At 48.8% G+C, this 17,880-nt stretch overlaps 1 protein-coding gene across 1 annotated transcript in view; it reads right to left on the minus strand.

Annotated features, from left to right (window-relative positions):
• Dpysl5 (dihydropyrimidinase like 5) overlaps positions 1 to 16,549 on the minus strand; it is an 85,907-nt gene extending 69,358 nt beyond the window's left edge. Inside the window, exon 1 of the mRNA XM_032909037.1 lies at positions 16,413 to 16,549. The gene's annotated coding sequence lies outside the window, so the exon portion shown is untranslated. The remainder of the gene's footprint in view (positions 1 to 16,412) is intronic.
• Between the last annotated feature and the right edge of the window lie 1,331 nt (positions 16,550 to 17,880).

The raw sequence follows: 17,880 nt of genomic DNA on the forward strand, positions 1-17,880 counted from the left end.
ACACAATCCTAGCAAAAGGTGCATTAACCTGTCAAGAGATTATAAGCTGTGCTCTCCTGGGGTCTGCTCCACAAAACAAGGAAAATTCATGATTACAGAGCACCATTCTGTACATCAACAAATCCACCTCCAAAAGGCAAGCAGTCAAAATAATAAATTCTGAAGAGCTTTCTAAAAAGCCACCTCAGGGCTGGAGAGATGGCTCAGTGGTTAAGAGCACCCGACTGCTCTTCCAGAGGTCATGAGTTCAGTTCCCAGCGACCACATGGTGGCTCACAACCATCTGTAGAGAGATCTGGTGCCCTCTTCTGGTGTATCTGAAGACAGCTACAGTGTACTTATATATAATAAATGAATAAATCTTTAAAAAAAAAAAATAAAAAGCCACCTCAAGCAAAAATTCTAACTGTGGAACAGAATTATTCAAGCGTAAGGTGGATAGGCCTCCAAGAGAAAAAAGAAAAAGAAAAAAAACCATAAAACATCCTCAAAACATGGGGAAGAAATATTCTAGGGGAATATTCTAGAGTGCATTTAAGATGGGAGATTGTTAAAGTTGACTACCCTAATCAATACCGTGTCAAGTCTCTGTAGTAAGAACTAGAGGCTTCAGCATTTGACAAAAACAGGGGTGGAGAACGGGGTGCTTGGCAATGCACTCTGACGGAAGAAATATTTCATGTCAGCGAGGAAAACGAGGCATGACTGGCTATTTTTCGGGAAGGATATTAAATTGCATCCCACCTTATAGTATACACACGGAGTCTGTGATCCATCTGGAACTTATCTGAAGGTAAAACACAAAACACTAAAAATACTAGAAGAAAATCATGAATCAACAGGCCCAACCAGGGAGCAGGGGACACTTTTTAACTGAATCTGGAATCCTAAGCCATCGAGGGCAGGGCAGCCTTCTGATACTGTACCCCCCTTTTTTTTAAACTTGATAAAGTAAAACGTACTGTGACTGCTAGTGTTAACTGTCAATTTGACAGTCTAGAGCAGTGGTCTCAGCCTTCCTAATGCTGTGACTCTTTAATACAGTCCTCATGTTGTGGAGACCCCAACTGTAAAAGTATTTCATTGCTGCTTTATAACTGCAATTTTACTACTGTTCTGAATCGTAATGTAAATATCGGATATGCAGGATTATCTGATATGGGGCTCCTATGGGGGCCGAGACCCACAGGTTAAGAACCACTGGTCTAGGGTCACCTGGGAAATGGGCCTGTGGCTCCACTTCCCTGGGAAGAGACCCTGGGCTGTACAAATGGAGAAAGGAAACAGCCACACGCAGTCATTGCTTGCTTCTGACTGCAGCTGGGATGCACTGCCTGCTTTAGGTTCCAGCCACCTTGATGTCCCGACCTCGAACTGTGAGCTAAAACAGTTGCTCCTTGCTCCTTTTGTAGCAGCCACAGGAAAGGAAACTGAGACAGTGCTACAGAAATGAAGTCACTAAATAAACGGTTTAAGTGGTCTGGGTAAACATGTGCTGTCCATGTGATAGCTCTGGGCTTTTACTTACTGATCGGAACAGCAAGTGAAAACAAGAGAAAAGGTGGGAGACAGTACACAATGGACTCTGAACAGGCTTGGCCCATGGGAAGTGCTTCTATTAGGAGGTGTGGCCTTGTTGGAGTGGGTGTGGCCTTGTTGGGGTGGGTGTGGCTTTGTAGGAGGAAGTGGATCACTGTGGGGTGCGCTTTGAAGTCCTATGCTCAAGCTAAGCCCAGTGAGGAAGAGGCTCCTCATGGCTGCCTTCCGATCAAGATGTAGAACCCTTGGCTTTTCCAGCACCATGTCTGTCTGTAGACTGCCATGCTTCCTGCCATGATGATAATGGAGTGAACCTCTGAACCTGTAAGCCAGCCCCATTGAAATGTTTGCCTTTATAAGGGTTGCTTTGGTCATGGTGTCTCTTCACAGCAATGAAACCCTAAGACAGACGTGAATCTCAATGTCTGACCTCTGCAGCAGTCAAGGGCATGGGGGTGCAAGTAAAAATGAGGGGATTCCTGACGTTAGCAGGAGTTGAGAGTGTGGGCTCAGGATGAGGACGGTGCTGGTGGGGAAATGAAGTGTGCACCTTTCTAGAAAAGTCAGGAAAGATCTCTCTTAAGATTTCTGAAAGAGGACTGCAGGAATGGCTCTGCAGTTAAGAGCACTGGCTGCTCTTCCAGAGGTCCTGAGTTCAATTCCCAGCAACCACTTGGCATCTCACAACTGTCTGCAACTCCAGTTCCAGGGAACCTGAAACCCCAAACAATAATGCACATAAAATAAAAATAAATTGTTTAAAAAAAAAGATTTCCAAAAGACCCATGGCTAACCCTAACCCCAACCCAAACCCTAACCCTAACCCTAACCCTAACCCCCACCCAAACCCAAACCCTAACCCTAACCCTAACCCGCCCCTATAACTTTAAGCACAGAAACAAAGACAGTGGAACCTAAAGAGACAGCAACAGACAGACATGGCCACAGCAAGGCTGCTGCTGGTCAAACTCAAACAACCGGAAGCAGATGGGATGCCCATCAGTAGGCCACAGTTGAGTAAACCCCGGTGGCCATCATCCCTTTGAATGTTATATATGTAAATAAGACCTCTACCAGACCAAGCAGTATCTCACTAAAACGGAAACCCGTGGCAGGCACCTGTGACATCTGCACACAGACGCAATCTGTTCATTTTCACAAATGAGCAACGAGGAAGAGTGTCCACCCCTATACCTCTCTGCACATACGTTGACACATACACGGAGTGAACAGGGACTGACACACCCAACTGGCTACTTCAGGGAGGGCTGGTCATGTTTGGTGGGTCATAATGAGAAGGTTCATTTTTTTTAAAAAGAAAGAATATTAACCATTAAAACAATTTACCTAGTGCTGGAGAGGTAGCTCAGGAACTGAGCTACACACACACACACACACACACACACACACACACACACACACACACACAGAACAAAGTTAGAACGAACCCTGTGTGTGTGTGCGTTTGCACAGTGGGTGCATGAAAGGAGGTCAGCATGCACAGCTGATGGTGGCCGTCCTAGGGCAGTGGGAGCTCACCAGCTTCCTGTTCTCTTCCTTTCTCATGATATTTTCTTACAACATGTTTGTTACATGATGACTAGGTGACCTACTCATTCTTTCCAGTCTTCTGATTTTGAGCTCAGACTCTAGGTTTCATATGCCGTCATCCATAACATCCAAACATATAGAAATGTGGCCAAACATTTCTATAGGATGTTTACACATTCTCTGTATACCTTAGACATTCCTAGGCTGGCAAGATGGCTCAGTGGGAAAAGGGGCTTGCAGCCAAGGCTGACCTGAGTTTGATTCCTCAGATCCACATGGCGGAAGAAGAGAGCCACCTACTGCAAACTGTCCTCTAACTTCCACAGGCACACAAACACTCCTTTACCCTCACACACTAAACAAGCACATAACTACAAAATAAGTATTCTCTAGATCACTTAGAATCCCTTAATATAATTCTAACACCACCTAAGTACTTGGGAGATTTACTAAATGATGGTGAAGTGTGTATACATTGAATACAGACACGGTCTGCCGTTGGCTGAATCTCAGGATGTAGGGCTAATTACACTTAATTTCTAGTTCTCATAGCAACGCTGCATTGAACGAGGGCCACGGTGTTTAGAAAAGGTTAAGTGGCTTGCCCCACAGCACACCCATGAATAATAAACACAGCCAGGCAAGATCTAAGCGTGAGGACACCCGTGGTGGCCTTCAATATTCTTGATGGCAGGCTTCAAATGGGTACTACAAGGTCACCGCCTTCCAGAATCTCATGACTGCTAGCACTTCGGTCTATGGTGACTAGGGGGACAGGGGACATGTCATAGGCATCTCAGTGATAGTGTGGGTGCTAATACTTGCCTACCCAATTGGGTCCTTGTAAACAGGCATTGACTACTACTTAGCTTTGAAAACACACACACACACACACACACACACACACACACACACACACACACACACACACTACATTTTCCAGGCTCTGGACTTTATTTTCCATATAAGGATTTTCCTGTGGTCCATACCAAATTATAATATGCTCTGATGACCGCAAGGTCAGCCTAAATATAAAACAACACAAAATCATTACATCTTACCTTGGGACAAGACTCTATAGTCAAGGAGAAGCCACATGTTCATTGCTATTCACTAGCTATTTGGAGCACAAAGACCTAACAAAGGTTCCCGAGGGAAAGAGAAATGCATGACATTATTTTAATACAAGTCCACAGGAAATAAACATTGCATGTATGTACAGGATTTTCTTAAACATACACAGACACTAAAATAAAGAGATTTTCTGAACTTGTCTACGCATCGTCATTGGGTTTAATTCACAGGAAAAGCAGGGTGCTGAAGGCAGTGTAGACTCAGGGCAGAGGCTGGGCATGTATAAATTAAGGTAGATGAAGCCTAGAGCTGCTCACGTCCCCACCTCTCGAGCCCACTCTTCATGCCTACCAGCCTTGGGCTCTGGAAAGCAGACAGATGCCAGTAAGGAAGAGCCAAGGGAAAAAAGAGACAGTGTAATGGCCGTGGTCTCAACTGCCTCTAACCACTCTGGTTGTCTGCCGCCTTCTCTCTGCTGCCCAAGTCTTTCCCAGTCAAGCCAATCCCACATCTCAGACCTGTGGGCACCTCACTCCTATCCCTTTGGCTGGAGCCCTTTCTCTTCCAAACCCATCCCAACACCAGGTCAGTGAAGCCATAGGTCAGATCCCTGCAGGCAAGAAAGTTCTCTTGGTGGCAGCCTTATATCCACGCCATGCACTGCCAGCTGCAGTCTCTACACAGAGGGCAGTTGAGCATCCTCCAGCGGCGGCCTACACATCTGCCTCCACATTTGTTATGGTTCGGGCATGAAGTGTTCTCTGCAAGAGGCTCACTTGGTGAAGGTTTGAGCCCCCAGCAAAGGTTTGCTCCATGGCGGGGCTTCGGAGACATGATTGTACATCAGTGACCATCAATGCATGGGTTCATAATCTGATGGCATTATTGGGATGGGGTGGAGACTGGGAGGTGGGCCTTGTTGGGGGAGGGGGGTCACTGGGAGCAGGCCTTCGATGGATGCTCTTATCCTGTCCTTCCCCTATGTTCTCTGTTGCTCTGCTGAGGTGAACAGCCTCCCCTGACGTGTGTCCCTGCTGCTGTGTATTGTCTTACCACAGGCCTAAAGGAAATGGAGACAGCCCACCCCGAACCATCCGAAACCGTGAGGCAAAACAAACCCTTCCTCCTTAAAGCTGAGGTTCTTAGAGGTCAGTCATGGGTTCATCGACTGTGGGATTTGTTCCTTCTCTGTACAAAACAAGGTCCAGATAGATGTCCTAGGAGCTGCCCTTTCCAGAGTGTGGCACCAGATAACTCTGGGCTTCTCCTCCCCCTCGCTTGTTTGGCTAAAGCCTAGAGCCTAACACATGGCAGACATGCCCACCAGAGCTGAGCCACACTCCAGCCTTAGCATGCTTGGTGGGCAACTGTTTAACAGTGTGCAATTTCTCAACTGTATTTAGACTATATTAGAGCAAAAGGAACAAAAGCGAGGGGTATGTACTGTGGGCAAGAGTACAGACATTACAGTACTGTTCAGGGACAAAAACATGGGACTTCAATGGCCACAAATGCCCACGTACTATATAGTTCTATTTGTATAAAATGCCACAAATGGACAAATCACACGGACAGAGATGACTGAATGTTTGCCAGGGGATGCAGGGACAGAGAAGCGATGCGTTGGGGAGTGGGGATAAGTGACTTCTGTGGGCCTAGGGTTTCTTCTTGAGGATGTGGTGGTGTTTGTGCCAGTCTGTGAACACACTGAAGCCCATGGGATTGCACTCGGGCCAGCTTTATGGTATTCATATCACGTCTCCATCAAGAGAATAAGAAAGGCTTTCAGTGTGCTGTTGTGCCAGGGCAGGCCCTGCCTCCCAGGCTTTGGGCCTTTCCTTGACTGCTTAGGGCAAACTTTACACAGTAACAGGAAAGTATGGGAGCTCCAGGCTGGCGTAGGCAAGCCAAGAAAATAGGTTCTGGGGCCAGGATGTACCTCAGTGGTAGGGTGAAGAGTAGAAGGTCAGGGGAGATCAAGAGGCATCAAGACAGAGGACTGGAGTTAGTGTCAAGACTGTCCACACAGTCAGTAGGCTGAACCAGCACCAGCGTGAAGGGGGCACAGTGCTCCGAACCTGAGATCTCTCCTGGGGTTAATCCAGAGCCCATAGCAGTGGCAAAGGCACTGAGGTGCATGGATGTGACAGAGCTGAGTTGGCACCGAAACACACAATAAGCTGCTCGCAGCCTGGGGTGAACAGAAAGGGCCTTCTTCATCTGTGTAGTATGTGGGAAATGGCCAGGCTCCCAGGTGGGTTCTGTGGAAGATGCTTGTGGAGGTGACGAGTAGGGAGGAGAGACAGATCCACCCTGGGTGGAGAGAAACATCAACGTCCATGGGCTAGATGCCACAGGGGCTTTCACAAAAGGAGGACTCAGGACACATCAAGTTCACACAAACACAGCACAGGGAGAGCAACACAGGACTGACTGGAACACCTCCTGGGAGGGTTTGCACAGTGGAGATCTGGCCATACCACTAAACATCTAATAAATCCTTTCCCCAGCTGCACCCCAACCCTCTGTCATTACTCCCCTCCATCTTTACGCATCTCAAAGCCCTCAACTTAGCACCTAGACAATACCATCAGTTCCACTTGCTGAACACTTACGAAGCCGCTCTGGCTCTGAGCACCTCATGCCATTAGCCCCTCAACAAACCTATGAAGATGATGTTAACGATCCCTTAGTTCAGAAAGAGACAGGCTCAGGGGAATGAATCGGCATGCTCATCTCTCTTCCCCATGGGCTAGCGCTATCCTAGGGATCAGCGCCTGTCATAGGCACTTGGCAGTCCTGAGAGAGGATGCTCAAGTCCATCTCACACACAGAGCCAAGGTCTTATTGAGCTGCCTGGTTCCGAAGCTCGCGAGACTGTGCCAGCGTTCACTCGGGCTCCCGACCATGGCACTGTGTTCACTGTGAATGTAACTAAAGCCCCCAAGTTGTCTCATCTCTCCACAACGTGGAGATCCTTTCTCTCACAGTGGCCAATTCTAGGCACTATCTGCCAGCAGGAGGTAGTATCATTAGATAGAACTTATTGATAAAAATCAGCTTCTACTTTGCCTTCCAAATCTTTTCTTAAGACGTATTTTGTTTCATGTATGAGCACACTGTAGCTGTCTTCAGACACACCATAGGAGGAATGGGATCTCATTACAGATGGTTGTGAGCCATGTGGTTGCTGGGAATTGAACTCAGGACCTCTGGAAGAGCAGTCAGTGCTCTTAACCACTGAGCCATCTCTCCAAACCACCTTCCAAATTCTTATGGCAGGTCCTGACTGATTACCTCAAATGAGTTCTTAAAATTGTATTATTTATTTTTATGTGTATGGATGTTTCCCACTCATGTTTATCTGTGTACTACATGTATGCAGCGCCTGTGAAGGCCAGAAGAAAGCATAGATCTCCTAGAACTGGAGTTAGAGACGGGTGTGAGCTGCCATGTGGGTCTAGGAATTGAACTTAGGTCCCCTGGTAGAGCGACAAGTGCTCTTAACCACTGAGCCATCTCTCTAACTCCACCTCAGACAACTTTATGTAAACTTTCTCTCAGACTCTTTAATGGCCAACTTGCTGATTAGGTTGACCAGGACACATTCTCTGGGGAGATGGCTCAGTGTTAGAGCTGGTTCGCACCCTCCAGCATTAGAGATTCGAAAGGACAAATCTCTAATCAGATACGTGGATTCAAGTCAAGAATCTAACAAGAACTTATAGCTTCTCTTTTTTAAGAATCATTGTTAGACCCAGTGGCATGCACCTTTAATCCCAGCACTTGGGAGGCAGAGGCAGGTGAAGCTCTGAGTTCAAGGCTAGCCTGGTCTACACAGAGAGTTCCAGACCAGCTAGGGCTACATAGTAATGCCTTACTTTAAAATAAAAACAGAAAGAAAACCCCTCTCAGTTACTATGGATGAAACTATACTCCCCCTGCACGCATGCACGCACACACACACACACACACACACACACACACACACACACACACACACACGAGAGAGAGAGAGAGACAGAGAGAGACAGAGAGACAGAGACAGAGAGAGACAGAGAGACATACCCCACAATTTTAAAAGTTGTTTTTTTTTTTTTTTTTTTTTTTTTTAAGTCAGGACTGCCTGATTACCTTGGAAGAACGGTTAGTTACTGGATGCAGGCACAGGGCGGGGGGGGATGTTGAATATTTGGTCATGTGCTCCTTTGAAGACGATTATCTGCTTATCCTGCAAAGAAGTCATCAAACTATACCTTTAAGTGCTTTTTCTGAGCATTAGGTTTCACTAAAAAGTAGTGTGTGTGTTTGTGTGTATGTGTGCATATGTGTGTGTTTGGGTTCGTGTGTGTGTGTGTGTGTGTGTGTGTGTGTGTGTATGTGTGTGCCTGGAAGTGCAGCTCAGTGGTAGAGCACTTGCCTAGTATGCACAGCCCATGGGCTCAATCCCTGGCATCAAAATATCTACAAACATAAGCAAGCATACATATGTATTTTTTCTTCTTTGATATTTATTGAGGGGCACATGCTTGATAAGGAATGACCACGTGAATCCCAGAGATTGAAACTAGGTCCTTCGGCTTGGCAGCAAGTGCCTTGACCTATAGGCCATCTCAACGGACCACAAACTATTTTGTGGGGAGTACTAGGACTCGAACCAGAGCCTTGTGTACTCTACCGTTGAGCTATAATCCCAGCCCTGACCAATGTATTTTAAATGTGCCCTTAGCCACTCTACCTATTTCTCCCAAGTCACCATTTATGCATATGCTTTGCCACTTGGGAGCTCGGCAAACTTAAGCCAGTCCAAGTAACTTCACCAAGATGGGGAGGATCCTGCACATGCTAGAAATAAGCTATTTGATTTTAAAATCCGAGGTGGCATCTGGGTTGTATAGCAAGATGAGCGCGTCAACCCTCGAGGACGGAAATCTGAATTAGTAAAAAGAGAAAGGAGGGCAGCGTCTGAATCAACAGCGGGCCTTGCTCTGCAGAAGGACAAAGGGAAACACATGACCAGACAAAGGGGGAGAATAAAGACCCCAGGCTTGAGAAATTCCTGCAAGTCTTGGCGGATCTGAAATCAACAAAGGGACAGACTGAAAACAGACCCTGGTGGGACACAAAGGTGGTGTGAGTGAGTGCTGGGTACTGCCAATATGTGGGATACACACAACACACACAGACACATACACATACACACACAGATCCATACACATACATACAGAGATGCATACACACATACACACACACACATACACACAGATCCATATACAGAGACACATACACACAGAGAGATGCATACACACACACACACACAGATCCATACACAGAGAGAGACACACACACACATACACACACACACACACACACACAGATCCATACACAGAGAGAGACACACAGAGAGATGCATACACACATACACACAGAGATACATACACAGAGATGTGCATACACACACAAACACACACACACACACACAGAAAGATACATACACACACAAACACACACACACAGTTGAGGCAGTGGCAGCCCTGGAACACTGTGCCAAAGCAATGACACTGGACAGATGTCAGGGGGCGGGAAGTGACAAAGCCCAATTCAGAATGCAGAATGCTCTCTTCTCCTCCCTGAGAGAAACCGGCCATTCACAAAACCTTAACTTCATTTAGCTCAAATGATTGCAAATTTAAACAAAGAGCCAGAGGTCTCAGTGGCTGGAAAGATTCCAAGAAACATTGCCTAAACCGGTCGGCCAGTCGCTCATCAGTGTCAGCCGAGCAGTGCTTAACTCTGACCAGTACTTTGCGCTGAAGATACACGGATGAGAAAAGAAGAACAAACTCCACTCTAAACATGGTGAAGTGCAGTTCTGAGCACTCTCAGGGCCTGCCATTCAATTAACTATGTTTATCTAGGTTTTCTTTAAAAATCTATTTTATTTTTTATGTGTGTACATTCGGATGTTCCTGGAGGCCAAGCCAGGGCATTCGATCCCCTGAAGCTGGAGTTGGTATGTAGTTGTACGTGGCCCAATGTGGGTGCTGAGACCCAGTCCTGCCCTCTGCAAGAGCCATGAGTAATTTTAATCACCAGCTATCCCTGTAGGCTCTATTGTTTTTGAGACAAGGTCTCATGTAGCTGAGGCTAGCCCTGAATTGGACACACCACTTACTCCTGATCCTTCTAGCGACCAAGTGCTGAGGTTACGGGTCTTGTCACGGTACCTGTGAAAATTCTTAGTTTAATATAAACTGTATACCCAGAGGGTCAGATTTGTGTCACCACAGTTAGGTCCCATGTCCAAGCATTGAGTTCATCACCTAAAGTTGCCCAGAACGGATGCTGAGGATGTGGTAAACATCTGCCGTCAGCTGGCTGTACGCAAAGGCGACGTTCCCCAATAACTTGAATAATACTCATCTAACCAGGTGAATAAAGAAAACACCAGGCTGACGTCCCCGAGGAAAAACAAGAAACAACTTCAGCTTACGACTGAACTGCTGGCTCCAGCCTATATTCCTAACCCACCAGGCCACCCTGCAAATGACCGGTGTGACAACTCACAAGCCACCTGATAACACAAACTTTAAACAGACTTCTGAGGTTTGAGCAAAGACGGCCGCTTCCCTCTCTGGGTGAGCGATCCTTTTCTGTTTTTGTGGCTTCACTGTAAGCTGGGGATAATCAAAGGATCTACTGCTGCATGGAGAAAATGCTTTGAACATGTTTGGAACGTTAACAGTTCTGTGAGATCTGTATTTCTCTATGTGGTGTGTGCCTGTGCGTGTGTGTACATGTTTGTGTGATGTGAACACATGTACTTTGGGTAAATATGCATGAGTGTGTGTGCATGTTTGTGTGATGTGAACACATATTCTTTGGGTGGATATGCATGTGTGTGGGGCTCAGTGCCAAGTACCTTCCTCAATGGCTTTCTACCTTATTTTCTGAGACAGAGTTCTACTGAACCTGGAGCTCACCGATTGAGGCTGGCTGGCCAGTGAGTCAGGAGTCAACCTGTCTCTGCCTCCCCAGGTTACCAACTACATCCAGCTTTTACATGGATCCAAAATAAGGTCTTCATGCCTGCCCAGCAAGCACTTTACCAACCGAGCCATCTCCCTGGCCACAGGATCTTAGCCTCCAGCGTTCTACCATTAACTAGGCACAGCCAGTCATCCCACCTCCCACACAGACTTAGCCTGAGGACATTGGCCCTCACCAAAGCCAGGCTTCAGGTACTCGATTGCCCCCTTGGGATGGTATGTATGAGACAGCAGGCTAACCCCATATATAAGCTCCATTCGGGTTCATCAAACCTGGGATCAGTGCACTTCTGGAACATTCCTGAACTCTCCAAGTTCTCAGCTGCTCAAAGCAGCTGCGTGTTACAGATATGCTATTCCTACTATTTGCAAGGGTGGAGCTTCAGAAAGGAGTCCTAACCACAGTCTGTGATCCCACTAGTGAAACGAGCCTGTTCTAAGGAGTGAGACCAAATAGGGGTTCAAATGCTGCCTTGTGGGCACAGATTATGGGGGAGGGCATTACGGTGATGGCAGTGACATCATTTTTGTAGGCTACGTATTCCGTGCCAGACACTGCCTTCCGGTCTACACACCCACTAAATCCCCTCATCCTCTGGTACACACTGTACACCCATCTACACTTAAAGTACCTGAAAGACACCTAAGGTGACAGGTAGGAAGCAGCTAGGGTCTGTTCTCCCCACCATGACACTATCGCTGAGCCTGATTATAAGAACAGGCCTCTGTGGAAGGAGTTAAGAAAACAAGCTACTGCCAGACCTTCAGGCCCTAGTGCTGCTAAGGGTCGGCCAACTTATTTCAAATAAACAAGCTTCAAGGACCGAGAACATATCTTCCTGAATTTGTTTCACTAAATCGACAGCAGTTTTCATACATACACACACAGCAAATTCATACAATTCATGCCTTAGCATTTCAACCTTTGTCTTCCTGTAAAACCTTTCGAAGCAATCTTAATGAATTCTTATTTGCTCACTAGCAGTGCAATAAATCAAATATCCGCTCTCTTAAAAAAATAATGAGACTCGAGTATTCTCATTCTCTCTCTCTCTCCTCCTCCTCCTCCTCCAACTGCTCCTCCTAATCCTCCTCTCTCTCTCTCTCTCTCTCTCTCTCTCTCTCTCTCTCTCCTCCTCCTCCAACTGCCCTCCCAATCCTCCTCCTCCTTCCTCTCTCTCTCTCTCTCTCTCTCTCTCTCTCTCTCTCCTGGCATTAACTTCTTTTTGATAGTATCTCACACTGACAGGGTGCTCGCTCTGGATGATTTCCCTGGATCTCCACACTCACTATTTTCTGAAACAGTGGTTTACAGAGAAAGAGAAAAGGTACCAGATCCTATCAGAACCTTGGAGGTTATCTTTATATGAAAAACAGAGTCTGGGCCTTCAATCCTCAATCAGTCTCACTTCCTACTTGCCATCCTCTACAGCTTTTCTAAGAGCTTCTTCAATATCCCTGAGAACAGTTTGCCTTCGACTCAGGGATTTGTCCATGGCTCAGAGGCTCTAAATGCTGATGAGAGGACCTGAGGACAGGGCAAACTGAGGAGGCAGGAGGGTAGGCAGAGGTGAACGGAACCCACATGAAGGCTACTCCAGGTTTCCAAAGCTAATTTTGGTCAGCTGTGTAAATCCGTGAAACCAGAAGCATGCAGTCCGTGGGGATCAAGCAACTACACAGACCAATGCCGGAGTCACCTAGAGGCCATGCTAAAAACCCCCTGGGGTTCCTAGGCCAGGTACGAAATTGGGTAATTAGCTGAGGTCTCTGGGTTTGTGAAAATGAGAATTAAGAATGGCACCCGAGGAGGCCTTTTCTGGGGTCACTACACACATGCCTCTGTTCTTCCTGGGTTCTATTTTCTGGGGTTTTCATAGGAGCAGCTGAGAGATGGGGGTGCTACTTTCTCTCACTTTCTTGCAGAAGCCAGCTGAACACACTGACACCCCTCATCCACTGACTCCTCCTCCCTGAGGACTGCATTGCAGGTTCTCAGAGCACTTCCAGAGGATCAAAACCTTCTTGAAAAATCCACAGGATGGGCCAATATGGTGACTTGGGCTTATAATTTTTGACACTAGAGAGCCTGAGGAAGAACTGCTGCAAGTTGGAAGCCAGTTTCAACTAAACTGCCTCAGATGCCCAAACATACCTCAGCCGAGAGGTACTTACTGACACACACCTTTAATCCCAGCTCTCTGGAGGCAGAGGCAGGTGGATCTCTGTGAGTTTGCGGCCAGCCTGGTCTACAGGGTGAATTTCAGGACAGCCAGGGCAACACAGAAAAGCACTGTCTCAAAACAAACAAACAAACAAACAAACAAACCAAAACCAAACAAACCCAAATTTCATAGTTTTATTGCCCAATCCTTTTGGGAAAAGGAAAAGGAAAAGAAGAAGAAGAAGAAGAAGAGGAAGAGGAAGAGGAGGAGGAGGATGAGGAAGAAGAGGAGGAAGAGGAGGAGGAAGAGGAAGAGGAGGAGGAGGAGGAAGAAGAAAGTATTTCTTTCCCAAGAAAAGCTCTACATTGTCAGATTTGTGGTTTTGCAATGTTGGAATTCTAGTTTTCATATACCTGGATGAACCTATTCAGACAGAAATACATGGGGATATATACAGACATGTGTGTCTGTGTGTTTTGTTTAAGGTTTGGTAAGACTGTAGCTAAACACATCTCTGAGCAGCATTGCAGCTGGTCTTTGGAGACTAGTTTTGTAAGTTCCAAGGAGCACCTTCTCAAATCACCACCTTTTAAAACCAATAATCTCTCAATTACCCATTTCAAGTCAGGTCCTTAAAGAAGCGGTCCTCAGGCAGATGACCCACCTCCCCGCCCCACCCCTACCCCCTGCAATGCCCAGCAGTCATACAATACTTTAATGCAATTGGCTCATCAGTTAACTTGACCTCAAACCTAAATAATGTCAGTTCTCTATTTTGACATTTAGTCTTTCACTTCTGCCATAAAAAATCACGTCTAATTTGCTTATCTTTTGCAAATCATCGATAATCGATCTTTATTGCCAAGATTCACCTCTAATTTATCAGTCACACAATCAATTATTGCCAAAAAATAAAATAAATAAATAAATAAAACACAAAACAAAACAAGAATTAACCGCTTTTGGCTGTTCGCTTGTCGGGGCGCTGCAGCTGAAATGCAAGGTGCTTAGACACTCAGTAACAGAGAGGGCATTTAGACTGAAGACGGCTGGGTATTTACTCTGCTCATCAGCTTTCTTATGGGCAAGCAGCCACCACCCAAATCATAATTAGTCCACTTTAGGCCAGCAGATGAGATGAATGAAGGCAAAGGATGCCCCTCTGCTTGGGTGTGGTCACCGGCAAACGGAAGCTCTGAATCCCTGGTTGCAAGTTCTAAAACCAAGAGCCGCACCCTTGCCGAGTAATCAGGACCACTAAAGCTTCTCCACAATTTACCCCAAACCTCACCAGCCCCGAGGGCTCATTCAAGAAGCATAGCAGTTACCAGACTTGGGCTCAGGCGGTCTAGGCAGACAAAGCCTGCTTTGCACCGCGGCGACCTTCGGCCTCTGGGACTTGCATCCTGTCGTGCTGCTCCGCGCCACTATCTAAACTCGTCCACTGCGAGCGGAGGACAAGAGGCGCTGCAGCCTGCGACACCAGAGGCTGGGGGAGGCGGCTGTCCCCCAGCTCCACAGCCTGGGGGAAACATGGGACTCCCACTCGGAATTCCCAGGGGTGCCAAGTGCCCTAAGGCAAATCCCAAAAAACAGCACGTGCTCTGAGGTTTCTCGGCGAGCGTTTTTTTGCACCAGTACACCTCACACTTGAATTCTGGGGCGGGGGTGGGAGGGTTGCTTCGACGGCGGGCAGACAGTACCATGCAGGCTATTGTTCTCAGGGTCTCCGGGGCAGGAGACACCCCCCCCCCATCCGCTTCCCGGGCAGCATCTGCGGCTGGGCAAAGCCTTTCAGCTCCGCGCGAACAGGGCGTGCCGGGGGGCGCTGCGGATTATCATAAAATCCTAAACGAGTCCCCTTTGGTTGTTCTAAGCTTAGAAACAAAGCTCCTAGACGAGCCAGCCCAGCCCTGTCGGGGACCCGCCACCCGAGCTCCCTGGCCCAATCCAAGGACCACGCCCAGCCAGAGTCTTAGGCCGAACAGCGACTGGCCTAGAGCTGGAGTCTTTCAGGCGAAGATTCGCCCCTCCTCAGCTGCCTGCCCTACCCGCTTCATGAGGAGGACCCCTCCCCACGTCTGTCTACTCTCCTCAAACCCCGGAGGTCTCCACCCTCCCTTCATCTCCCCTCCCCTCTTCATTCTTCAGAGCAGCCTCGCCTCGCGCCACCTGCGCGAAGCTTCAGACCCGCCTCCCACCCAATTCCCAATCCTTCCCAAACCACGGACGGCCTCCTCCCCTAGATTCGATCACCTGTCCCCACCCATCTCCCGGTTTCGGCTCAAATCCAGGCCTCCACCCCGGTTTGTCCCAGCCAGCTACCCAGGCCCGGGGCGTCGATGTCCCTCACCCGCCGAGATCGATGCTGCGTGGCAGACTTGGCGACAGGGCTCCAGCGGAGAGACCTAGCGCCGCGCCGCTAGGGGCTGGGCAGATGCAAGAGGCCTTTGTGGTTTCAGCAGGTGCCTCAAGGGCCTCCGCTCTGCTTAGGGACAGAGGATACAGATGGTCGGGCTTTGGACCACGTTAGGCAGATATCAAGCCCGAGGCGAAAGAAAGCAAGGACAGTAAATCTAGGCAGAGGGTGGGGACCAGGGACAGCGGCGATCCAGGGACATAGAAGAGGGCAGGTCCGGCTACCAGAGAAACTGCTCCTCACACATTCCCACCTTTTAGCCATTTACTGCACGTCGATCAGCTACAGCGGCGCGACTACTGGGTGCTAGGCGTGAACCCCTTCAACTTGGTCGCCTCCTTACTCTAGTTATTTGTAAATCTCCCCAGCACACACTAAACGCCTTAGGCGTCGCAAGGCGCCAAGCCGAGCCCCGTGGGCGTACAAAGACCCTGACTTGGCGCCCCACCTTAGTCCGGATCTCCCCGAATCCTAAACATCTCTTTCAGCAGCTGGGGGAGCCTAGGCGCATCCCAATTCCCTCCCTTTTGTGCGCCTCAGGGAGAAACTGAAAGAGGGGTGGATGCTCCAGCCTGGGAAGATCAAGCCCACCACCCTCCCCTCGCCATCACCCACTCCTCCAGGATGCTGCGATTGTGCGGGTCCGTCGGTCGGTCTCTGGGTCTCGCCGCGGCGCGGTAGCTGCGGGTGCACGGGGCGGGAGCCGCTGCTAGCGCGCTCTCTCGGTGGCTGCCTTGCGCGCCTGGAGCTGGAGTCCCGAGTGGCGAGCGGGGGTGGGGACGCGGGGTGGGGGCTGGGAGCCGCCTGGGCCAATCACGGATCCGAGGGCTCCGCCCCAGTGCTCGCCACCTCGCGCTAGCAGGTTAGGCGGAGGCGGGACCAGCAGCGCCCCGCATCCTCCGCGCGGCCGCCGCCTTTGGGACTACAAATCCCGACAGTCCTTGTTGCAGGCCCGGGGTCCAAGAAGGGACAGAGGGCATGGCCCCAGAACCTCGACAACCCCCAGCTCTCTAAGCGCCATTCTCAGCGTTCCTTTCTGGTCCCATGGTAACTAGCGACATTTCACAAAGCCCCGGCTCTGTGGCGGTATGGCTCGAGTCCCCTGGGAGGGTATGGGGCGGCTCCGGAGGACACATCGCATCCCCTCCCCCTGCAAGACCCCACCCGCAGGGGCTGAAACAATGCGGTGGCGGGGTCTCTCCGAGGCTGCGGGTCCCCACTTGCGCCATCGGGTTAGCGACCTACGGAGTCTGAGACTGACGGGATTGCAGACTGTAAAGGGCGAGGGTGGTCAGTACAGGAAAACTGTTCTCATAGACCAAGGGAACGGCCACTCTGGGCGCCTCAGTTCCGCACCTGCCTTCCCTTGAGGTCTGGAAACCACTGTTTTGTCCAGCGCAGCGCTTGGACGTCTATATCCAGCGCCCAGATCCTATCCTATTTTTAACATCTCCTTTAAAAGATCGTGAAACCTCTGGAAAGTGTGTGTGTGTGTGTGTGTGTGTGTGTGTGTGTGTGTGTGTGTGTGTTTGTGTGTGTTTTAAACTCAGTTCACATCAGCATCTCTCCATCTTTATTTCCTGGTTGCTGTTGTTTTGACTGTCTTGTTATGTAGCCTCTGCTAGCCTAGAACTTGCAGTGAACCTCCTGCCTCTGCCTCTCGAGTGGTGGGATTTCAGATGTACACCGCCGCGCCTGGTCCAGTTTCACCTTTTTTAGTACACACTTGACTTAACCACAAATAATCCTGTAAATGGAGCCGGAGGACGGTCCTTTTTCTTTAACTAATCTACGACTCAAGCCTTTCCCTGAGACTAACACAGGTCAGTCTATCATTATTGTGACAGATTAAGTACGGCTTCAGAATTTGCCTCTCCTCACTTGACGTCACCCCAACGGTGTTGCAAACCCCGTGTTGAAATGCAACATCAATACTGCCCCCTCCCCCACAACCCTGGATTCCTGGGGATCTCCAACTGCTGTTGAAGAAGCCAGTTCTTTTCAGGGCTTCCCTCAGCCCCGGGGGTGGGGATGGGGTGTGAGTCCCTTGGCTGCTTTCCTGAAGTTCTTTTCTCTAAGGCTA

The sequence above is a fragment of the Rattus rattus genome, chromosome 7, assembly GCF_011064425.1.
Source record: "Rattus rattus isolate New Zealand chromosome 7, Rrattus_CSIRO_v1, whole genome shotgun sequence".
Taxonomy (NCBI): Eukaryota; Metazoa; Chordata; class Mammalia; order Rodentia; family Muridae; genus Rattus; species Rattus rattus.